This window comes from Gigantopelta aegis, chromosome 14, assembly GCF_016097555.1.
Source record: "Gigantopelta aegis isolate Gae_Host chromosome 14, Gae_host_genome, whole genome shotgun sequence".
NCBI lineage: Eukaryota > Metazoa > Mollusca > Gastropoda > Neomphalida > Peltospiridae > Gigantopelta > Gigantopelta aegis.
The window spans coordinates 6,030,253-6,037,280 of NC_054712.1; the positions used below are offsets into that span (position 1 = coordinate 6,030,253).

Sequence of the window (7,028 nt, forward strand, 5' to 3'; positions counted from 1 at the left end):
CAGCGCCATAAACAGTTTACACAAAATAGGACGGGGGAAAAAATCGCTACGACTTTTCTTCTTGTGTTTGATCGGCTTTTACACTAAAATTGACTTACATCAGTGGCGGATCCAGATGGAGGAATGGAGAGCAGGGGGTGGGGAGGAGGGGAGGCGAAGGAGTCTTAGATATTTCCCTTTAAGCAGAAAGAGGTTACTGCTCCTCCTTCTTCATCTTCTTCTTTTTCGCATCCTTCTCCTTTGTCTTCTTCTTCATCATCATCTTCTTCTTCTTCTTCTTCTTCTTCCTCTTCTTATTGTCTTTCTTTTTTTTCTTCTTCTTCTTCTTCTTCTTCTTCTTCTTCTTCTTCTTCTTCTTCTTCTTCTTCTGCTTCCTCTTCTTATTGTCTTTCTTTTTCTTCTTCTTCTTCTTCTTTTTCTCCTGCTTCTTCGAGCACACAGTCAAGGACCCTAGTAGCTCGAAAAATTGCTGCCTGCTGTGCACCAGACGTTATTGAGGCCGAATAGTTTGTCCCCCAAGCCTCCATCTACAGGACAGACTGCTTGCTTCTAATCCCCATAATCCCCAGTGTTTTTTGTTTTGTTTTTTATCTTTTTATTCGTGAAACTCAATATTGCATATATACTTAAAATTTACAAATAAAAATAATAAAAAGATTTATACATATCCACTCACATACTCTCATACAGAACCACTCACACATTTTTCACAAAACCACACACACATTTACACAAACACACGCAAACATTAAAAGAAAATTGAGGGATATCGATCTTACAAGATAATATTAAATTTTTAAGAGATATACTAAATATAAATATCAGTTTTCCAGTGGGTGTTTGAAAACCAATTCATCATTATTTAGATCAAGAAAAATATTATTTTTAATATATTTATTATTGAAAGCAGAAAATTGTTAAAGCGATATTGATTTAAAAGTATTAAGAAGTACTGACGTAAATAATGCTGAAAAAACTTAACAATATTAATATTTATCCCCCTTGATTCCGCTATTAAACGTCTCTTGAAAACTGATATTCTATATATTGAGAGGCCGAATAGTTTGTCCCCCAAGCCTCCATCTACAGGACAGACTGCTTGCTTCTAATCCCCATAGTACCAAGAACAATGTTGCAGGAAATGATATCGAACAGGATCTCTAAAAGTAATCTATATAAAAGAAAAAAACAATGTATGACAAATTAAGGGTATAGCGGGGGGATTAAAAGGTATATTATTTGTCAGCAAAAAGAATGTATTTATAGCCTCCAGTGAGAATCGAACTCACGACCCCTGGTTTACAAGACCAGTGCTCTAACCACTGAGCTATGGAGGCTGTTGACTAAACAACAGAATTTAGCAATTTTATTCATGGAAAGGAGGCAACGTAGCGCGATAAACCTTTGTTTGTTTTGTTTAACGACACGACTAGAGCAGATTGATTTATTTATCATCGGCTACTGATTGTCAAACATTTTGTTTTATATTCTGACTCGTAGTCTTCCATTAGCATTTTTTTTTATTAGCAGCAAGAAATATTTTTATATGCACTTTCCCACAGACAGCACAGCACATACCACGGCCTTTGATATAACAGTCGTGGTGGACGGGAAACCCCAATGAGAGAATGGGCCCACTGAGGTGGTTCGATCACAGCGTAAAAGGATTGTATAATCAGTGAAAGAGAAGGAATAGTTTTTCTTTAAACAAACCTCAGAACATTGTACTACTTGATGTCGAGGTTATTTCTACATTTGCTAGGTAGAGAGAAAAAGGGAAAACCCGCTGCCACCACATAGGCTACACTCTACCAATAAAGTAACAAGGGATACTATGTATGCGGTTTTCAATAGACAGGACGGTACATACCACCATATTTGATGTACTATTTGTGAGACATTACTTGGGATGGGGGTAAAAAAAAAAAAAAAACGTTCATCGACAGCGATCGGTCCTAATACCCGTCACACCTAAGGCGAGTGTTCTATTGACTGAACTAAATATCACCCCAGAATGTTTACTTACAGATAAAGAAAGAAGAATTGAATTACTTCCTTGCTCTTTGATTATCACCGGCCTCGGTTTTATTAGAAATGGACTACAAAGTACAAGGGCGGGACGTAGACCAGTGGTAAAGCACTCGCTTGATGCGCGGTCGGTTTGGGATCGATCCCCGTCGGTGGGCACATTGGGCTATTTCTCGTTCCAGCCAGTGGTATGTGCTATCCTGTCTATGGTATGGTGCACATAAAAGATCCCTGGCTGCATTAGGAAAGATGTAGCGGTTTCCTCTGTTGACTACGTGTGAGAATGACCAAATGTTTGACATCCAATAGTCGATGATTAATTAATCAATGTGCTCCAGTGGTGTCGTTAAACATAACAAACTTAAGCAAACTTATAAAGTACTGTAAAGTAAAGACTCCACCGCCTCTGAATAACTGTACGAGTTTCTAGTCGCCCTTTGCGTACGCCGGACCGCCGTGGAACCGCCCCTGGCTTAGATCGGAATCAGACTGATTATCAAAACCAATTTCTCCTGTTTCTCTGAAACGCTATTAACACGAGAGAGCAATATCATGGATATGGCGACTTGCGACTGTCAACCCCAAATTGATCATCGAGAGTTACCGCCCATGCCGTCCGTCACGTGACCGTAATGTCAACTCTGGGGCTGAGAAACCGATCCCGATGATCAATTACGCGGATAAAAAGACCAGGGACGTGCTCAGGCCAGAGCTTTCAGGAATCAGAGGTAATAAATGAGCCTTTGCGACAATGGCGGCCCCTCCCCTCGTATCACCCGACCAAGAACGTCCCTTTGTCGGGTGCAAGGGGTTATGGTCGCGGTGTCGCGATCGTGCCTGATTTGGCATGTCGCTATTTCCCGCAATAGGGTAATGGTTTCCCTATCCGGACAGGTCTTGGCTATTAGTACGGCGATGACAGATCCTCGGCAGTTGTCTGTTTGCGGATTGCGGGATAGTCTAAATCACACGGGCCACGGTTATCGGCACGTGTGAGAACACACGGATATCTTCAGAACATATATAATACGTAAATCTTCAACGTCTTTCGAGAAAACACACAAAATTGATGAAATATGTTGAAGGCTGCTAAGGAAGATCCAGACCTTCCGCAGATAGGAAGGGTTTAATGTTGCTGTGGTTGTTGTTTTTGCCGTCGTTGTTGTTGTTGTTGCTGCTGCTGCTGCTGCTGATGATGATGATGGTGATGATATTGATGACGACGACGATGACTTTATTTTTGGACTGATTAAATTGCTTCTTATGAGCGTTCGAACAACAACAAGAAAATTGTGTCTTTGTTTTTTTTATTTTAAACAATTGAGATAACAAAAATAAACAAGATGGAAAATTGAACTGAATTCCTGAAACTTAGTTTAAAAGACAAACAAATAAACAAAATAACGAAAGAAAATAATTAAATATTAATACTATTAAATTAATATTTAAATAAATAAATAAATTATATTAAATAAAATTAATAAGAAAATAAATAATATAAGAAATAAATAAGTTAATTTCACATTATTAATGTTACTGATAGTTAAATATGAAATTATTTACCGGTATACTTGTAAATCCACAAACTAAGATAAAATAATAACAACATATATATTATTGTGTGTTTCCCTCCTTTATCGAAAGAGATCAAACGTTTTTCTGCTTTTGTATTTTCCTTCCTAGTTGTAAAAGAACCTGCAAAGCAATGCGCGATGTCCGACTCTTGTGTTTGAATCGCCTTGGCGTTGCGTGTCTCTGTGTGGGACGACAGTTAGCAGCCGTGGATCTAGATAGTGAAATCAGACGGCAAAGAGAGTCAATATTGGACAAAGTTAGAGATGAAAAAAAGGTCAGGAGTAGCTCTCAATTCAACTACTCATTTGAGCAAATATTGAGTCAAATGTCGTAATCTTTATTCACACCACAAGTGACAGCACTGACGAAAAGAACTCTCAGGGTTTTTTTTTAATCTTTTTTTTTTTCTTCTTCTTTTTATTAATGACAAAGAATATAACACCCATATCCACGCCACGCCCAATCTGACACCTCAATCCATTCATTTATGGCGGATCATCGTGTTTACTCAATTCATTTCAGAAGATCGTTTTCAAAATGAAATGAACATGTTTGCTCCATTGTAGGTAAATACACTGCATGAAATGTAACGGCGCGTGCAAATACTTTTTCCCTTTGATCTCGCCGCTGTGGTCTTCCATGTCTTTAGCACGTGTTTCGGTAGTGGAAATGAAAAAAGGTGTATTGGTTGGATTAGAACTGCTTTTCAGCCACTTTATCACACTTTTGCTACAATGGAGTATCGTTTCAAACCCGGTAACTCCCAGCTAATGGGCCGAGCCGCTCGCGCGAGTGGCGGCCCAACACGCACAAATAAACTTTCTTCTTTGATCTTGGGTTCGCGATTAGTCTCAACTTATACCAAACAGAGGAACACGGTTTTCCACCGAGGAATATATTATAATGCTCAGTGTGTGCGGTTTTACCAGCACTGTGCGTCGATTATAAAATAAATTTAAAAAATTCATTATAACGTGGATGATCCAGAGAGAACACAGATACGCGGAGAAGGAGATTTGGAGTAGTTGAGGTCATTGGCGTATCTAGAAGGTGTCAGAGGCGTCACGTTAGCACCCTTTCACTGCCCGTTTGAAGTGTTATTTTAATGGAGGGGGGGGGGGGGGTAAACAACAATTATCATCCATAATATTTGGGTGGATTTTCTTGTTTTTGTTTTGTTTCTTTGTTTTTTCTTGTTCTTGTTCTTGCTATTTTTAATTGTTATGTGTGTTTAACTGTGGTGTAAGGATAATGAGTTAGGATACCAAACCCCAACATTTTAAGACGTAAGCTATCTTTTGATATCGAGTTTCTTCTATCATTCTTACGGTCAATATAAGTACGGTATGTTTTGACATTTTCACATATACACTTGTACTTGTATCATAACCACTGAGGGCTGGGGTGTCGTTAAACAACTGTTTTTTTGTTTTTTTTAAATTCTGTTTTTTGGTGTGTTGGGGGGGGGGGAGGGGGTGTTGTTATTTTTTGTTGTTGTTTGGGTTTTTGGGTTGTTATGTTGTTGTTGTTTTTTTGCTTTCTGGGGGGTGCTTTTTGTTGTTCTTCTTTGTTCTTTTGTTGGTGTTTCTGTGGTTTACATTTTAATTATTTGATAAAAACACAACAAACCTTAATAACCCGTTTGAAATTTGACCAGAATTCTTGTATCAAAGCAAAATGGCACACCGAAAATGTTCAAATGTTTCTTTTATACCAACGGAACGTCATGGAATTTGATATTTCGTACATTTGTCCATCGCCAGATTTCTTCCAGACACTCCCATAATGGCTGGGTACTTGGTGACCCCACTTAGCTCCTGGTACTACGTAAACAGAACGTCCTGTAGCGCTATCGCAATTCACATCGACTACCACAACATCATAGCTTCGGAATGGCCCGGCAATGACGGGAGATAAGCCAACGTTGCCAGTTGCGAAACTCCACTAAAGCGCACGCGCGTTCAAAAAAGCGAAAACAACAACCGATTTGGTAATATCCATCACTTGTCCTTATCATCTTTTCTTCTTTCAGTCGAGAAGAAGAAGAAGAAGAAAGAAAACCCCGAACAAAAACACATACACAACTATCTCCGTTTTCCTTTAATACCATAATATTTCGCCTTTTTCCAAAACGAAATGTGTGGCGCGAGAGAGGTAGAGAAAAGGGAGGTAATATGGGTTTCCGTAAAACTACAACTCGATGTTTACAGCGAAAACACCGCCGCGGTTTATCTATTGTGTGAGGCAAACAGGCCACGGAAGGTTTGTTTCACCTCGGGGAGTGATGGCCAAAACGACTCACCCACAACACTGGTGTAAGCAAATCTCACAAGTCGCGTATTTTGAAGCCGAGAAAAGATTTTTTTGCCACTTTCGATTGTTTTCTTATTGATTGAAAACGAGCGCTAGAGACGAGACAGCTGGTTGGGGTGAAACACTAGAGGGCGCTCGAGTGTTACTCATCAACGTCTATTTAACATGCCAGGAGCGCGTGCCAGTTATCTACACCCCGCAGTCTCTTACGAATCTCTTTCTCTCTCTTCTCTCTTATTTTAATCACCGCTTTTCGACCCTCAGCAGTCGCCACAGCATTTCTTGTGTAGGTCGTTTTGAGAGTTACCTCCCTTCGTGCGTCATCTCTGACGTTTTTAACCTTTTCTTCTTTTCTTTTTTTTCTTCTTTTTTTTCTAATGACAGTTTCAAAATAACATCTCAAAAGATGATACACCATTTTCGAAACCCCGAGCAGTCGCCACAGCGTTTCTTGTGTAGGTCGTTTTCAAAGTTACCTCCCTTTACGCGTCATCTCTGACATTTAAGAAAAAATATATATAACGACAGAGTTCCAAAATAGAGTTAGTTATTTCACTTGAAAAGCTGATACATCAAACTGAAAATCCTTAGCAGTCGTCACAAGGGTTCTTGTGTGGATTATTTTCAGTTACCTCCCTTTATGCGTCATCTCTAACGTTTTAAAAAATGTTTTATATTGACGAAGTTTCAACACATAAAAAGTTACTTCGTTTCATTAGCTGGAACACAACTTTCGAAATCCCTCAGCGGCGTCGCAGAGGTCCTTGTGTAGGTCGTTCCCAAAGTTACTTTCCTTTATGTTTAAAAAAAACTAAAACATTTTTATAATGACAAAGTTTCAAAGTTACTTCAGTTCAAAAGCTATCGCACCATTTCCAAACTTAAGCGTTTTTCTTTCGTTTTAACCCTATAAACGTGTAGATCATTTTCACAGTGACTCAGTTACTTCCCTTTAGACGCCATCTTAGATTACTAGAAAGTGTTTAAATTGACTCAGTTACTACTATGTAGATGACTTTAACTTTTAACTCTGAGGCCGGATTTAGCTCAGTTGGTTGAGTGCTCGCCTGGTATGCTTGCGTCGTAGGATCGAACCAACTTGGTGGATCCAT

At 39.1% G+C, this 7,028-nt stretch overlaps 1 non-coding gene across 1 annotated transcript; it reads right to left on the reverse strand.

The window, feature by feature from the left end:
* Positions 1 to 1,264: 1,264 nt before the first annotated feature.
* Trnat-ugu lies at positions 1,265 to 1,337 on the reverse strand. Its single transcript has one exon. It is a non-coding gene; the product is annotated as a tRNA-Thr (tRNA).
* Positions 1,338 to 7,028: the final 5,691 nt, after the last annotated feature.